Source organism: Lutra lutra, chromosome 12 (genome assembly GCF_902655055.1).
Source record: "Lutra lutra chromosome 12, mLutLut1.2, whole genome shotgun sequence".
Taxonomy (NCBI): Eukaryota; Metazoa; Chordata; class Mammalia; order Carnivora; family Mustelidae; genus Lutra; species Lutra lutra.
Genome location: NC_062289.1, coordinates 69,466,332 through 69,485,117, shown reverse-complemented (window position 1 = coordinate 69,485,117; position 18,786 = coordinate 69,466,332). Strand labels below are relative to the sequence as shown.

General features: G+C 44.4%; 1 pseudogene; it reads left to right on the top strand.

The window, feature by feature from the left end:
* The first annotated feature begins 16,454 nt into the window (after nt 1-16,454).
* On the top strand, nt 16,455-17,094 carry LOC125081789 (probable non-functional immunoglobulin lambda variable 5-48; annotated as a pseudogene).
* Nucleotides 17,095-18,786: the final 1,692 nt, after the last annotated feature.

Genomic DNA, 18,786 nt, shown 5'->3' with positions numbered 1-18,786 from the left:
TGGCGGTGGCCTGTTCCCCCTCACAGCCCTCCAAGGGCTGCAGGATTGGTGCAGTGGAAGATGTAGGATTTCCTTGGCTTCTTCTGGTCCGTGTATCCTGGGAGACCTAGTCCCCCTTGATCCCTCTGGGCTCTGCCTGAGATGGGCAGACAACAGGGAGACAGACCAGGGTGTGGTGGGGAAGGCAGTGAGGGTGGCTGTCAGGAGAGTCCCTTGACCCCTACGACAAACCCCAGGCCGCAGCAGGGGGAGAAAAGATGGAGGTGGCTCTGTTGTGGTGGAGGAAGGGCATGCAGTGCAGGCACCGGGGCAGGCACAAGTCCACAGGTACATTCATGCACATGTATGTGAGTGCACAGGGCTGGGACTTCCGCTGCCCCTCCCTGCCTGGGCGGGGCCAGGTAGTGCACTGGAAAGGACTTTCAATGAATTTGAAGACCTCAGGTACTGGGCCAAGGGCTAGAGATCTCCCCTAAGGGCAGGACCTGGAGAAGACATCCTTCCTGCCCAGAGTTTCCAGCTGCCTGTGCCATGGGCTGGGGGCCTGCCCTACTTAGTGAGGAGACAGCAGGACAGATGCTGGGAGAAGTACTTGGAGACCTCGTGATGATACCACATCAACTGGTCAGCTACAACTCCTCCAGCTCCTGCAGGTGCACCAGGCCCTACCATCCCATGGATGTCAGCAGTCGGCAGCCTCCCAGACACAAGAGATGCCATCTCCTTCTGGCCAGGAGCTAATGCAGCCTGCAGTCCTGCACCTGGCAGCACCATCACAGGTGGAGACTGCAGAGGGACGACATGGTGGACAAATAGCTGAGGCCAGTATCTATGATGTGCTCACACCCTGGAGCGTGGGGGTAATTTATTTAATTGTTTGTTTGCTTGTTTTATTTTAGGAAATAACTTTACCTCAGAGAAGTTACAGTCCATTTCCTTGTAACTTCTAGTGTTATTCTTGAGGGGATTAAAAAACCTCTCTGACTGTTTAAAAGAGTTTATTTAGTTATTTGTCAGAGAGAGAGAGAGAGAGAGAGAGAGAGAGAGAGAGAGAGAGAGAAAGCACAAACAGGGGGAACAACAGACAGAGGAGAGGCCGGCTCCCCAGCAGCAGGGAGCCCAATATTGACAGTAACACTGGCAGCAAACACAATCTCCTCTCTCTGAACCAGCTACACATGAACTTGGACCAGATTCTACAGACTCTCCCTGACAACACCCCCCACACACTCCTCTTCTTCTGTCTTCTCCCATGTCCCTCAAGCTTCAGTCCCTCCCTCTGGCTCTGCAGTCTGAACTCCATCTCCATGTCTGGATTTCATAGAAAAATGCAAATGCTTGTGGTGTAGTTCCAAGTCTCCAGGGTCCATCGCTGGGGAGGAGAATGTCTAGAAAATAGAGCTGCATGGAACCCTTCATATTCTCCATCTTGTTTTTGTCACTTGAGAAAACCTGGACTTCTGATTCAGGGAATTGTGAAAAGGTCTGATCTCACATCAGTCCTCGCTGCCTAAATAAATCCTTCCCATGGAGAACGTAAGACCCCAGGCTCAGTGATGCTCCCCTAGAGCTCAGAACCCCTGGGGATGTGGGACACAATCCCCTGTGCTCCTTAGGCTGGGCTATGACTCCCTCAGTCATCCCTGTGACACCTCCATAGAGACTGTGCCTCTGCTGAGATTCTATTATCCCAATCCAAGTCCTCAGGGCTGTGACATCAGAGACACTTATCTCCAACTCACCTCCACTCACATGTGGGACTTTGGACAGACACTTCTAGGTTTGGTTGGTCTTGGGTAATAGAATTTCCTTCTTCTAGTCATGGGTGGCTGGGTGAACAATTTTTCTGTTCTGAACTTGCAGAACAAAAGGCACAGTGTGTACAGCTATGCCCACCGGGGTCCAGTCTGATGCCAAATATTTCCTTCCTGTGGGAGCTGTCTGGGTTTAGTAATTCTATCTCTGAGATGGCTCTGAAGTTCATAGGAATGGCTTCTTCTTGGATTTCACTGTGTACCACATCAGCTTTTTACCTGCAGGACCAGGCCCATTATGCACAACTCATGACTATAATAATAATAATAATAATAATAATAATAATAATAATAAATCAAATTATTTTAGAAAAAAGCTTATAGGTTCCTATTCAGCTGAAAATAGAAGACATTTATTTTCTATTATTTGTCCATCTATGCTTTCATCTCTAAATTCCAACCACTTTTTTACCACAACAAACAGATCTGACAAAAGTACACTACTCATTGTACTTGCAACTTCTCCTTGTCATTGTTCCTGAGTTTAAATCAATCTTACTGAGTTAATTTTGGACAAACTAACCTGCATCCATTTCAAGTGCACATCTGGAAAAGTGATTACTAATAAGTAAAATGTGTCATTCCATCGTTGTGACATCTGCAGTGTCACTCCTCTCCTCCTAGAACCCCCTGCAGTTTTGCCCTTTCTGTTCTGAGGTCAGAGACAGTGACAGCCTCACATGGCAGGGCTGCTGCAGACTAGTGTCTGTGCTGGGAGGACAGATCCTAGGTGGGAATAACTGTCCACAGTGTGTGGAGAACTGTTGTTTCAAACAGGTATAAATAGTAACCGATGACAAAGATGTTCAGTGAGTAACCGTTCTAGGAAGGCATGTCAGGATTTCTTCCACAACTTAGAGAGAAGACTCCATTTCCTCAGTGCTTCCCCTGGAAACTGTGGAGGAGTCCCATAACAGAGATGGCTTAGCATCCTGCAGAGAAGGGGCCATGTGTCCTTTGAGTCCCATTGCTGTTCTGAACTTCATCCTGATCTAAGGGGAGTTTGTACAATGACACCATTTGAGTTCTGACCCATGAGAGCCATGGACAGACTAGAGGATGATGTCTGTCCTGTGTGGTGGAAGGACAAGTAAGGGGAGCCCTGGCCTGGCTCTAATGCAGCAGACAGTGGTCAGTGCAGTGGGAAACCAGAGATCTCTGATGAGCTCTGTTTACCATGTCATGAAAGGTTGTTTCTGGGCCTGGACATCAGAGGTGCTCCGGTTCATTTTCTGAGGGATCAGAGGTGATCAGAGCTGGGACCTGTCATCTGACCCTGCCTGTGCCCTCTCCTCTGGGATCAGAGTTGGGAACTCCCCACCAAATAGTTCTATGCAACAACACACCGTAGTCTCCTCCCTAATATCATCTGGTGAGGAACCTGACACAGGGCCAGTGAGATGGCACCCCACCTCTGAGGGGTCAGAAATCTGGAGTCTCATTGAAAGAACAGTCCCTCCCTCTCTCACAGGTAGAAGAGGGTAGGAGAGAGATTAGGGGAGGTTCAAACCCCAAATATTTTCCAGGCAAGATGCTCTGACATAGATAGAGCTAGAACATGGTAGGGTCAGTCTGTGTCCCCATGTTTTTGAAAATGTCATGAGAGAGAAGGAACAAACACAAGTATTAATATCAATGCAAATATGATGTTAATGGAGTGTGAGGAGTGGTGAGATTGGTGGGGTGGAGCTTCAGCACTGGAGGGATTGACAGGGAACCCTGGATTTTGATGTGCTGAGATGATGTCCTAAGACAGAACTGATGGTGAGGAGCATGAAGACAGAGACCAGGTGGCAGCTGTGGGTGGTGCCCACGTTACATTAGGATTCTTGATGAGGGGTGTGAGGTAAGGCAGAGAAGGTGGATAAGATTCTGTATGACATGGAGGATTCAGGGACTGAGGATGGGGGCAGGAAAGAGAAGGAGCAGTTTCATGGTCTTAGGAACAGAGAAGGGAGGGGCTCCACCCACTGGAGCAGTGGGAGGACCCATCTCTGATGCAGGATGACTTCCATGGCTGGCTCCCAGGACCCAGGAGCAGCCCTGACCCAGGAGAATGTTCATCAGATTTCCAGGATTGCAGATGTTTGCTTACTTTCTTTCTTTCTTTTTTTTTGGGGGGGGGATTTTGATATATATTTTTTAATTTATTTATTTTCAGCATAACAGTATTCATTGTTTTTGCACCACACCCAGTGCTCCATGCAATCCATGCCCTCTCTAAAACCCACCATCTGGTTCCCCCAACCTCCCACCCCCTGCCCCTTCAAACCCCTCAGATTGTTTTTCAGAGTCCATAGTCTCTCATGGTTCACCTCCCCTTCCAATTGCTTACTTTCATCTGACACATGATGAAACTGCACCCATTCCTGTTAAAAATAAGGGATTTTTTTTTACAAGAACGCAACATTGGTATGAATTCATTTCCTTTGTTTATGAACACATTTAGTGAACATGATGGAAAGTGCACTGTACCAGGCACAGGGTCCCCATCATACAGGAGGGAGCCTCATCCTGCAGAGGCTTAGTGTGGGACTTAGTCTTTCATTTGACAGTTCTCCCAGGGGAAGGAGGCACAGAGGGGCACAGTGGTCCTGCGTCAGCACTACTCTCTCCAGGGTGGCTTCAGAGCTTGGGCTGAGATGGCAGGAAGCTGAGCGGCCATGTTTCAGAAGTCACCCCTGTTGGCAGGGCGACTGGGTGATCCTGAGTCCCTGTGACATCTTATCTCCCCTCCTGCAGCCCAGCATGTCCAGCTGGAGCTGGTTCCTGACCTTTCTGCTGGTCCCTCTACAGAGCAGTTCCAGGCCAGTCCAGGCTCACTCCCACCTGCAGAGCTTGATCTGAAATTCAGGTAGTGTGATGTGAGGAAGAAACAGAAAATAAATTCCTCATGATGGAATTCCTCTGACCTCCTGCATCTTGCTCAAACCTGGAGCTGGGCACACTGCTTGTCAGGGGTTGTTCCTGTCCAAACTGAAATCAGTTGAAGTCTGCTCCATATAATTCCAGAATTTTTCTGGTAAAACACATCCCTTTATAATCTGTTAGTAAATGAGATCTGTTATTCCATTTTGTGGTTGTTATTGTTGCTGTTTGTTTGTTTTTGCTTTAGTTGATCTTTCTGTAAAAATCCTGGCAAACTATGGGTAAATTTTCAGACATAAGCATGTAAATTCTTCTCCTTTTTAGCAACCTTATTATTAAGTTTGGATTATATTTTTCTCAAACCCTGCATTTGGAATGCTGATCATAACAACCACCATACATCAGGCTCTCTTGCGAACACTGTCTGCTCAAGGAATGAAGATTTCAGAGAGGGGCGCCTGTGTGGTCCAGTCATTAAGCTTCTATCTTTGGTTCAGACAATGGTCCTGTGGTTCTCAGATTGAGGCCCACATCAGACTCCCTGATCAGCAGGGAGCCCATTTCTCCTTCTACCTGCTGTTCACCTTACTTGTACCTCTCTCTCACAGTATCAAATAAATAAATAAAATCTTTAAATAAATGCTTCAGAGAACTTTATTTGTCAAAGCTCCCTCAGACTCCTATAGTGTGTGGGGTCATTGACAGATGGTGAAGATTCACCCAGCATCACCCACTGGGAATCCACTCCTGGCCTCTTCCTGTGACCTCCCATGCCTACAGTGAAGCTCTCTCTTCCCTCAGTGCTGTAGGGGATCCACAGCTAGGGGGAGCTCCGGTCACCAAGGGTTCATATGTGAGGAAAGAATGTCCATCCTGCACAGGAGAGGTTGTGTCTATGGAGACCTACATTGCTCATCAAACTGTATACATTATATATATGCACAGTATTTATTTGTTAACTATGCATCCGTGCATCTGGAAGATAAAATTATTTGTATTTCAGTTTTATTTTATTTTATATTACTTCATTTTGTTTGTACTATTTTAATTCCTCAACTTCTTAAAATCTATTTACGAAAAACCTGCAGCAAAAATCATCCTCAATGGGAAAAAGCTGACATTCTTCCCTTTGAGATCAGGAACATGACAAGGATGCTCAATCTCACCACTCTTATTCAACATAGTTTTAGAAGTCCTAACAACAACAATCAAACAACAGAGAGAAATAAAAGGTATTCAAATTGGCAATGAAGAATTCAAACTCTGTCTCTTCACAGATGACATGATACTTTATATGGAAAACCCAAAAGACTCCATCCACAAACTACTAGAACTCATGCAGCAATGCAGTAATGTAGCAGGATACAAAGTCAATGTACAGAAATCAGTGGCTTTCTTATATACTAACAATGAAAATGCAGAAAGGGAAATTAGATTCCACTTACTATAGCACCAAGAACCATAAGATACCTGAGAATAAACCTAACCAAAGAGGTAAAGGATCTGTACTTGAGGAACTACAGAACACTCATGAAAGATATTTGAAGAAGACACAAAAGGATGGAAGACCACTCCACCCTCATGGATCAGAAGAATAATTTGTTTTTCATTTGAATTCAATTAGCCAAGGTATGGTACATAATGTTTTTATTTTTTTTTTTATTTTGAGCATAAGAGTATTCCTTGTTTTTGCACCACACCCAGTGCTCCATGCAATCCGTGCCCTCTCTAATACCCACCACCTGGTTCCCCCAATCTCCTACCCCCCCGCCGCTTCAAACCCCTCAGATTGATTTTTAGAGTCCATAGTCTCTCATGGTTCACCTCCCCTTCCAATATCCCCCTACTCCCTTCTCCTTTCTAACTCCCCTTGTCCTCCATGCTATTTGTTATGCTCCACAAATAAGTGAAACCATATGATAATTGACTCTCTCTGCTTGACTTATTTCACTCAGCATAATCTCTTCCAGTCCCATCCATGTTGCTACAAAAGTTGGGTATTCATCCTTTCTGATGGAGGCATGATACTTCATAGTGTATATGGACCACATCTTCCTTATCCATTCGTCCGTTGAAGGGCATCTTGGTTCTTTCCACAGTTTGGCGACAGTGGCCATTGCTGCTATAAACATTGGGGTACAGATGGCCCTTCTTTTCACTACATCTGTATCTTTGGGGTAAATACCCAGTAGTGCAAATGCAGGGTCATCGGGAAGCTCTACTTTTAATTTCGTGAGGAATCTCCACACTGTTCTCCAAAGTGGCTGCACAAACTTGCATTCTCACCAACAGTGAAAGAGGTTTCCCCTTTCTCCACATCCCCTCCAACACATGTTGTTTCCTGTCTTGCTAATTTTGGCCATTCTAACCGGTGTAAGGTGATATCTCAATGTGGTTTTAATTTGAATCTCCCTGATGGCAAGTGATGATGAACATTTTTTCATGTGTCTGATAGCCATTTGTATGTCTTCATTGGAGAAATGTCTGTTCATATCTTCTGCCCTTTTTTGATATGATTATCTGATTTGTGTGTGTTGAATTTGAGGAGTTCTTTATAGATCCTGGATATCAACAGAAGAACTCAAAAACCTGGAAGCTAAAGACCAACTTGCTTAAGAATGCTTGGATGAACCAGAAGATCCAAGAAGAACTGAAACAATTCATGGAAACCAATGAGAATGAAGACACTTCCGTCCAAAACTTATGGGATACAGCAAAGGCGGTCCTAAGGGGGAAATACATAGCCATCCAAGCCTCCCTCAAAAAAATTGAAAAAACCAGAACACACAAGCTGTCTCTAAACCCTAAAGAACTGGAGAATCAACAACAAATCAAACCAACTCTACACGAAAGAAGTGAAATAATCAATATTAGAGTAAAGATCAATGAGGTAGAAATCAGAGGTACAGTAGAACGTATCAATGAACCTAGAAGCTGGTTTTTTGAAAGAATCAATAAGATTGATAAAACCTTGGCCACACTAATCCAAAAGAAAAGGGAAAAAGCCCAAATTTATAAAATTATGAATGAAAAGGGAGAGATCACAAGTAACACCAAGGAAATAGAAACAATCATCAGAAGTTATTATCAACAGTTATATGCCAATAAGCTAAGCAACCTAGATGAAATGGATGCATTCCTGGAAAACAATAAACTCCCAAAATTGAACGAGAAGGAGATCAACAACCTGAATAGACCGATATCTAGTAACGAGATTGAAGCAGTGATCAAAAACCTCCCAAAAAACAATAGCCCAGGACCTGATGGATTCCCTGGGGAATTCTACCAAACTTTCAAAGAAGAAATAACACCTATTCTCTTGAAGCTGTTTCAAAAAATTGAAGCAGAAGGAAAACTTCCAGACTCTTTCTATGAAGCCAGCATTACCCTGATCCCCAAACCAGGCAAAGAACCTACCAAAAAGGAGCATTTCAGACAAATATCACTGATGAATATGGATGCTAAGATTCTCAACAAGATCATAGCAAATAGAATCCAACAGAACATTAAAAAGATTATCCACCATGACCAGGTGGGATTCATTCCTGGGCTACAAGGAGGGTTCAACATTCACAAATCACTCAATGTGATAGAACAAATTAATATGAGAAGAGAGAAGAACCACATGGCCCTCTCAATTGATGCAGAAAGAGCATTTGACAAAATCCAGCATCCGTTCCTGATTAAAACGCTTCAAAGTATAGGGATAAGGGAACATTCCTGAACTTGATAAAATCTATCTATGAAAGACCCACAGCAAATATCATCCTCAATGGGAAAAAGCTGGCAGCCTTCCCGTTGAGATCAGGAACACGACAAGGATGCCCACTCTCACCACTCTTGTTCAACATAGTATTAGAAGTCCTAGCAACAGCAATCAGACAACAAAGAGAAATTAAAGTATCCAAATTGGCAATGAAGAAGTCAAACTCTCTCTCTTCACAGATGACATGATTCTTTATATGGAAAACCCAAAAGACTCCACCCCCAAACTACTAGAACTCATACAACAATTCAGCAACGTGGCAGGATACAAAGTCAACGTACAGAAATCAGTGGCTTTCCTATACAATAACAATGAAAATACAGAAAGGGAAATTAGAGAATCGATTCCATTTACTGTAGCACCAAGAACCGTAAGATACCTGGGAATCAACCTAACCAAGGAGGTAAAGGATCTGTACACGAGGAACAACAGAACACTCATGAAAGGAATTGAAGAAGACACAAAAAGATGGAAGACCATTCCAGGCTCTTGGATCAGAATAATAAACATTGTTAAAATGTCTCTACTGCCTAGAGCAATCTATACTTTTAATGCCATTGCAATCAAAATTCCACCGGTATTTTTCAAAGAGTTGGAGAAAATAATCCAAAAATTTGTATGGAACCAAAAGAGACCCCGAATCGCTAAGGAAATGTTGAAAAACAAAAATAAAACAGGGGGCATCACGTTACCTGATTTTAAGCATTATTACAAAGCTGGGATCACCAAGACAGCAAGGTACTGGCCTAAAAATAGACACATAGACCAGTGGAACAGAGTAGAGAGCCCAGATATGGACCCTCAACTCTACGGTCAAATAATCTTCGACAAAACAGGAAAAATATACAGTGGAAAAAAGACAGTCTCTTCAATAAATGGTGCTGGGAAAACTGGACAGCTATATGTAGAAGAATGAAACTCGACCATTCTCTTCAACTGTACACAAAGTTAAACTCAAAATGGATAAAAGACCTCAATGTGAGACAGGATTCCATCAGAATTCTAGAGGAGAACATAAGCAGTAACCTCGTCGATATCAGCCACAGCAACTTCTTTCAAGATATATCTCCAAAGGCAAAGGAAACAAAAGCAAAATAAACTTTTGGGACTTCATCAAAATCAAGTTTCTGCACAGCAAAGGAAACCGTCAAGAAAACAAAGAGGCAACCCACGGAATGGGAGAAGTTATTTGCAAATGACAGTACAGACAAAAGGTTGATATCCAGGATCTATAAAGAACTCCTCAAACTCAACGCACACAAAACAGATAATCATATCAAAAAATGGGCAGAAGATATGAACAGACACTTCTCCAATGAAGACTTACAAATGGCTATCAGTACATTAATTTGTGATAAAATGTTCAATGATTCATTAGATGAGTATAACACCCAGTATTTCGATTTTAAAAGCCAGATTTAGAGTCCATATTCTCTCATGGCTCACCACCCCTTCCAATTTCCCTCAACTCCCTTCTGAGGGTTTTGAAGGGGCAGGGGGTGGGAGGTTGGGGGAACCAGGTGGTGGGTATTAGAAAGGGCATGGATTGCATGGAGTACGGGGTGTGGTGCAAAAACTATGAACACCGTTATGCTGAAAAGAAATATTTTTTTTAAAAAGCCAGATTTAGATCATCAAGAATGACCAAATTCTTTCATTTTTTTCCCTCATTATCTCTACATATTACCTGCTTCCTTGTTCTGTGTATGCAGGTATGTCTCTGTACTTAAGGATCTCTCTCTGTGAATTCATGGGCCATCTCTGTCATTGGGTGTATGAGAGGTACCTTTTCTTTGAGAATTCAGAAAAATATAACACCATATTCTCTAGGTGCCTTTCTGTTATAAATAGGGTGGGTTAAATATATATATATATATATATATATATATATATATATATATATATACATATATATGCATGTAATTAATTACTTCGCAAAAGGAAATTATTGGATAATCACAAAAATCTACATTTAAATGTGTGTTCTATTAATAAACTGATAACCAATCACACACATTCTTATGATCATTTTATGACAAATTGCAACAGGGAGGTAAGTGACCATAGATACAATTTATGGAATAAGTGAAAATTTTAGGACAGTTGACACATTTCCAACAAAGTCAATGTCATGCATGGTATGAAATGCTATAGTACCCATGCCAATTACAGCTGATTCAGCCCATCTCTGTGTGTGTGAGAGAGACAGAGACAGAGAGAGAGAGACAGAGAGAGAGAGAGAGAGAGAGAGAGAGAGAAAGAGAGAGCAGAAAACAGTACAGGTTTCTGAATGTTTTCCATGAGAAGGTGAGTCCTGGGAACAGTTAGAGGTGGCTGTGTGGGTCCTCAGTCATGCCTTATGACACCTCCTCAGAACAGTCTGTCACCAAACACCATGTCATGTTCTGTGATGAGGGTCCTCCCAGAGCAAAGGAAGGTGTAAACCCTCCCTTTACCTGTTACTCAGCCTGGTTCAGGTGCTCAAGGTCCATTTTTGAGATCTCCAGGGGGTGTCCTTTCTCATCCCACTTCCCTCCTCAATCTGTCCTTCCTCTGGATCCCAGGGACCAATCTGAAGTAAGGGATCTTCTCTGATCAGAGTGAGGGAAGGGATAAGAGAGGATTGGGGATCTCTGTCTTAGATGGGGTACAGGAAGAGCTCTGGGGACATCTCCACACAGGCTGAACTTTCTCCTCCCAATTCTCATCAGTCACTGGCTGACAACATATTTCTGGCAGCATGGGAGGTCCCCTGGGTGGATATGTTACCCTTTCTTTCTCCTTGGTCCTCAGTTCACTTGTGAGAGGTTGTGACTCTCCTTCTCTGTGAATCTCTGTCCTTCAGTTCAAGGTTCTGGCAATGACCCAGCTATGAGGGTGTCAGACATTCTAGATGGGAATTCTCTCTCCATAACCTGCTTTGGGAGCAGTAGTAACACTGGATCAGATAAGGTGTGTGGGTTTCAGTTCTTAGGACTACCGCCCAAAACTACTGACTCTTGCAAGTAGCAGGCCATCAGGGATTCCAGACTGAACTTCTGGCTCTAAATCAGATACATGACTTCACAGAACATCTGCAGCTCCAGTCTGAGGATGGGGCTGATAGTAACTATCACACACAATAGAGACCTCAATGCCCACACAGTGCTGTGTCCGCAGGAGGGACTGAGACATAAAAAACCCTCTGTGATCCCTGAGCAGATCCTCAGACCCCTGGGATTGTTGTCACCCTGTCACAGTGTGTGACACTGGATCGGAAGTGTCTGTACCTGAGGTGACATGACAGGGACTGAGATCGTTGTGAGGGACTGCTGATCTGAGAATGTCCCCTCATGGGATCCCATCCAACCTTTAGCCTGGAACACTATGACCTAGCTGTTCCTGGCCTTATCTACACAGGCAGGAGATCCTCATCCAGGGGATGGGGTCTGGTGGGGACAGGGAAAGGCTAATCCTAGACATCTGTAAACATGAAGGACACTGAGACAGCACTGGACTGTGGCCCAGCAGGCTCCGGCCATGTGCAGATCTCCAACTACTAGATACAACAGCATTAAAGAAATTAGTATATTTAATGCTGATTAAATTCACATTCCCATGAAAATTTGAAAGAGGAAACACTCCCACTTTTAGAGTTATGATAGATCATCTGATAAAATTCTGTGTGTGTCTGGGAATGCAGCTGAGACACAACTCCCTTTGGCCTCTTTGTAGTGAGAATGGCCTCCCTTATTGGAAACCTTCGTTTTCAAGATTCACAACTGCACAGGGTCCTTCTCTGACATCAGGGGTTCCAGGAATGTCAGAGAGGACAGAGAGTGTTTGGGGTCTGAGGGTGTGTGGATAGCCTGGGATAACCCTATATGACCCCTGCAGGCTGGGAAAACATTCAAGTACTCTCAGGAGGCAGGCATCAGTGCACTCACTAGATGATGCTGGGGTTATCACCACCCAGACCGCCTCTACCCCTGGGTCAGTTTATCCTCTCCTCCTCTGTCTCTTTCCATCTCTAAGCATAGAGGGCAGACAGACAGAAAACAGGGGCTTATCTGAGGGTAGCAGGTCTTCTCATATGGAAGTTTCTGGAGATAGAAACAGATTTTGGAAGCTCAGCCTCCACAACAGAGCTTTAGGGTCAGAGTCTGTTTCTCTACTATAGCCTAGGCTCCTTCCTCCTTGCCTTCTTTATTCCCTGCATAGGTGACTGCCAACCTTACCCAGGGTAGGTGGGAGACGCATCTGCTCCATGTCCCCACTCTCCTTCATGGTGTGCCACCCTCCTGGTCACACCTCTCTATCGCATTATGTTGTCTGTGGCCCAGGTGGAGCTGACTCAGGCACTCTCAGTGACCATGTCTCCTCACAGAGGGCCACACTCTCTGCACCTGAAATAGAGAAACAGTTGGCAATGAGGAGAAACTTGGCTACTTTGACACCCAGACCACATCCCCAGCCACTGATCCACAGGAGGAACACCCAGCCCTCTGGGGTCTCCCACAGAGTCTCTGGCTCCTGATCACATGGCCTGGATTCTCTTACTATACCCAGGCTCCAGGCTGAGGATGAGATTGATAATTCCTGCTCAGCATGGTACAGCAGCCAGGGAGTCTGCCCAGTCCTTCAGGCTGGGGTGGAAGAGGCACCCCAACCTTGAACACCCAGGCCTAACCCCGCACATGGGGACCTCACAGAGCATCCTCCCACTGCACTGTGAAGAGATAATAGCCAGGTTCCACCTGACTTTGGTGGGTACAATTCAGGATTATAGGAAATAATAAAGTGAAACAAAGGCTGAGCTGCAGAAGTAACAAGTACCCCAGGGCAGCACTGTTGTGCATATAACTGTGACCATGTGGATATGTGGATATTCATGTGCATTCACATGGATTAAAAACAGATTTCAGGTAGATGTCAACCTATTTTACTAGGTTGCCTTTTATGTCCCAATAGGATATCCTGGACTCACGTGATCAGCAAGTCGTCCTCTCTGAGATCCTGAGGACACTCACCAGGGTCACCAGCCACCAGCCTCTGCGTTTCTAGTCTTGGTTTGTGCCCTTATCTCTGACCCAGGGCTCCTGTCCCTGTGGGGACATTACTTGACTCACCCTATAGATCCCGCCTTTTATACCACAGCATGTGACAGGCGTCTTTGCCCAACTCTCATACACAAGTTATATGCACACATGGGCATGATCCCCATACATGTGTCCCAGTGGCCTGTTTCCTTCATGGTCCATGCAATTACAATGCATGGCATTTGGAAACCTGAGACACAGTTGGAGCTCTAGGGATATAGTTGGCAGTGATACAGCATTTTAAAATAAATCATAGTTTTCCAATGAAATAAATTTCCAAATGTAAGTGTGTCATCGTTCCATGAATGGACCTAGAAAGGCTCTTTCTCACTCCCCTCTTTTGGGTCACTACATCAGGAAGCCAATGGTGAAAAATAACCTTTTTCTTGGTGTGCAGAGGGGTATGACAAGGGTGGAGGAGGTGAGTGCTGAGGGCAACAGGGGAGCTGTGGAAGCAAAGACTGCAGATGGTAGGCAAACCACTCAGCTGGAGAGAGGGGCACTGGGCAAACTGTGTCCTCACTGATATGTGACCTGCCTCCACCGGTGAGGGCTCATTGCCCTGTGAGCTCCTGGTTCTGGCTCCCTCTGCACACTGCTTCAAATGTGGATCATCCCCCACGCTTTTATGCCCCTATGGGGTCTGGTATGGTTGAGGCATGGAGAAAAGGGAAGCTGGAATGCATGTACAAGGAGGAAGGGGGCTCTCAGGAGAGTCTGCTCAGAGAATAATAAAGCTTGTAGCCATAATCCCCTTGATGGAACCTCAGAAGACAGAGCTCAGTGGGGTCCTCACCATGTCCTCGGGATTCTCCTTCAGACCCTTATGCAGGAGCCTTTGCCAAATCTTATAGAAAGGAGTCTCTGAGGTCACTCAGAACTTGTTCTTTCTTCAGTGTCAGCAGCAGACACAGTGACACTGGACTAACAGACCATGTCTCAGTGCACTGGTCACTTGGACAAAGGTCCCTGATTTCTGCACTGGAAATGTCAGCAGTGTGGGCTATGCTGGCTCTGGGGCAGAAGCTCCACAAATGCAATGATTGATGTCACTTAGGACATAGTCTGTGTGGGAACAGATGATCACTTCAGATCATGCTCAGTGCCTCAAATTTCCATGGTTCTCTTCAATCTGGACCAGTGAGCCAACTCATCTTCTCTGTTGTCCTTGTTCCATCCATCATGTCTCTGTTATTACGTGTCAGCAGTACTGGTCACAGTCAGTGACTAATCACTCACTGGGGAGATCTCTGTGGTCATGTCTGTACCAGCATTGGCTTGTCTAATGTCATGACATCCTTTTACATCTTTAAGAATGACTACTTGCCCATTACCACTAATACTATGTATTAAACATTGATTTTGCTTCCTTAATTGTATTTTTCGATACTTGAGGAATACTGTTGAAAAATAACGGAAGTTAGGGTCATCTTAGCATTTTCCTGATCTTTGTGCAAATGGTCCCCTTCATTACACCATGAACTGAGATGCTGGACTTAGGGTTACATCATAATTGTGTGAGAGAGTGGGTATTACTTTATTATAAATGTATCTGTATTTCCATATTTTCTTTTTTGTGATTTGGTCAAAAACTCTTTCAAGATCAATTGGGGCTATATGACCATATCCCTTGATGTAATGATATGGCATGTGATACGAAATGTGTTCTTAATATGGAGCAAAACTTGCGTCTTTGGAACAAATCACACTTAATAATGGTATTTCAATTTATTAATATGATACTGATGCATCTTTGTTAATATTTCATATACAATATTTGTATCAATATTTAATGTTACAGGTCTGTAATTTTCATTTTTGTGAAATGTAATTTGCTATGTGTATTTATCAGTGTTATATCACTTTTAAAAGAACTAAGAAATATTCCATCCGGGCGCCTGGGTGGCTCAGTGGGTTAAGCCGCTGCCTTCGGCTCAGGTCATGATCTCAGGGTCCTGGGATCGAGTCCCGCATCGGGCTCTCTGCTCAGCAGGGAGCCTGCTTCCCTCTCTCTCTCTCTCTCTCTCTGCCTGCCTCTCCATCTACTTGTGATCTCTCTGTCAAATAAATAAATAAAATCTTTAAAAAAAAAGAAATATTCCATCCTAATAACAGAAGAATAGAATAAGAAGCAAAGAAATTGGAAACATCTTATCTCAGAAGGTTTGTTAGGTGTCTCCTGTGAAAATGTCTGTAACATATGCATTTCTGTAGAGAGCTTCTAAAAAATCACATTTTCCATTTTCCTATTAAAATTGATCTATTCACTCAAATTATTTCAAGTAGAACTAATTGTATATCTTCCTTTTTAATTAAAAAAATAATAATTTAGAGAGGCCGAGTGAGCGAGCAGGGGAGGAGCATCAGGAGAGAGAGAGAGAAAGAGAATCCTAGTGGAATGCTTGCTGAGCATGGAGTTCCATGCTGGGTTCAATTCCATGACCTTGAGATCATGACCTGAGCCTAAATCAGGAGTCAGAGGCTTAATTGACTGTGCCCCTAATTTTGGATCTTCTTAAGAAAGTATTAATTTTATCTATTCTTAATAGGAATTATCTCCTACAAGTATTTTTCCCCATTTTTTGTTTCATTTTTCATTTTTCCATGTGAGATTTTCAGGGGGCACTGTGAAACTGCCCTGTGGTCCCTACAAAGTTGCTCAGTGAGGACTAGTCATTGAGGACATTCAGCTCTGGAAGCTCTTCGTGGTCTCAGCAGATGCTCCATTCCAGGGTTCTCTACAAGTGTGAGTAAACCTCCATCTTCCTCAGTGTGTGATATGAACTAAGCTCCAGTTACAGGGCTCAGGGAGGGGCCAGGCAGCTCCTAGGTGGACCCCATTTACATGGACAGGCCCTCCTGGGGCAGAGGAGAAGAAAGAATGCCTGTGGCAGCCCAAGCCACTGTGGCATCAGGCACTGTGTCACCATGGCCTGCACTCTTGTCCTCCTCATGCTCCTATGTTACTCTGCAGGTAAGGAGGGGCCACAGGGACACAAGCCTGACCTCCAGCAGGTGTCAGCCTCTCTGGCTGAGACCCGAGGGAACTTTATCTGGCCCCTGCCCCAGCATACATGAGTGTCTGCATTTGCAGGTTGCGACAGAGCTCATGGAACACAAGGTGGTCCCAACATCACTCTTTCTGTGCTTAATGTTCTGATGATTCATTTTTTTTTCCATTTCCCCATCACCCATATGTCTGTGTTTGCAGGTTCCCTGCCCCAACCTGTGCTAATCCAGCTGTCCTCCTTCTCTGCACTGCTGGGAACAATGGTCAGACTCACCTGCACCCTGAGCAGTGGTTTCTGTGTTGGCAGCTACTACCTCAGCTGGTACCAACAGAAGCCAGGGAGTCCTTCCAGGTTTCTCTTATACTATTACTCAGACTCAGTTTCACGGTTGGGATCTGGAGGTCCCCAACCACTTCTCTGGCTCCAAATATACCTCAGCAACTGCTGGGCTTCTGCTTATCTCTGGGCTGCACCCAGAGGATGAGGCTGACTCTTACAGTGTTAGAGCTCGTATCTGGGGAAGCAGCTTTCATTACACTCAGTGTCTCAGACAATGAAGAAGTGAGCGATAAGAACCCCTGGAACTAGAGACCTTGTCTCTGAGACTTCTGTGGAAATTCATGTAGTGGAGAGTTCTCTGATGAAAGACCTTTCCTTGAGGAGGGAGGAGTGACTCACAGATTGTGGTGTTGCCTGAGACACTGCAAGTGTCCCAAATGCACACCCAGGTGAGGGAATAGAGTCCAATTGCACATGCCCTACGGTCTGGAATAAATTAAAAATAATAAATATTTTATTAAAACAAAACCTCATTCTTTCCTTGTATTTCCATTGTTTCTCCATTACTGCTGATGTAAAACATTTCATATCTGACACATTTGGTCAACTGTTGTGTGGATTTTCTTTTCCAAAGCAAGCAATTTTCTGTGACACCTGCTTGGTATTCTAAAATTTAGCCCAAATTAACACACAGCTTACCTACCCTGAGATGGTGTCAGATGCACAGAATAAGGACTCAGTAGGATGCTCCTCACTTTGATGTCAATAGCAACTTTTAGGTTCCTCACCATTTATGTCCCACTTGGCTACAAATCAGGGGTTCCCATGATACTCCCCTCATTCACTTAATTTACTAGTGTGGCTCAAGGAAATCCTTACTTCTCTTTACAAATTCATTAAAGGATATGATGGAAACTGATAACCAGTCAGATGAAGAGACACTTAGGGCAAGTTCTGGGAAGATCCCAAGTGTAGGAGATTCTGTCTTCATGGAGTTATGGTACATCACCCTCTCGGTATGGGTTTGTTCACCAATCTGGAAGGTTCTCAAAGCCCATATTTGGAATTACTATTGAGGCTTAGGTAGTCATCACTGATTCACATTCTGCTCTTCTCCTCTTTCTGGATAATGGGAGTCTGAATATTCCCAACATCTGAACATGGATTCATGTTTTGGGGGACCAGCCCCATCCTGGAGTCATCCACGAATCCCCACAGTCACCTCATTTGCACAAAGATGCTCCTCGTGATTTTGTCACTTTGGATTTGGCAAGGGTTTCAGGAGCCCTGCATCAAGAATGTGGGACAAATGGGCGCCTGGGTGGCTCAGTGGGTTTAGCCCTGCCTTCGGCTCAGGTCATGATCTCAGGGTCCTGGGATCGAGTCCCGCATCGGGTTCTCTGCTCGGCGGAGATCCTGCTTCCCTCTCTCTCTCTGCCTGCCTCTCCATCTACTTGTGATCTCTCTCTGTCAAATAAATAAATATAATCTTAAAAAAAAAGAATGTGGGACAAAGATGTGCATATAGTTTCTAAGATCTCAAGTACTATTGTATCAACTGCAAATATTTATTTTCACATTTCTGTAATCCACAAATCTTAAGCTAAAAGTGTGACTCTTGTGTTACTGATGGCACATTAGCTGGTATATTAATATATAAATCACACACACACACACACCCTCTCTCCAAGTGTATAATGCCCTGGGCTCTGCAGTTTCCAGGCTTCTCTGTCTCTCCAGAAGTCAAGCTCAACCTGTGCTTACCCAGTTGTCTCTCTGTCACAAACACTATTGGGTAGAATCCCCATCACCAGGAAACATCAAAGACATTGACTGTCTTCGACTGCAGCCAGGATGTGCCCTGAACACCTGGGTGGAGGCTGATGCTCAGGAATCTGAGGTGGCGTCTCTGTCAATGGGGACAGCTCAGGTCCTAACCATCTCAGGGCTCCAGTCAGTGCTTGAAACTG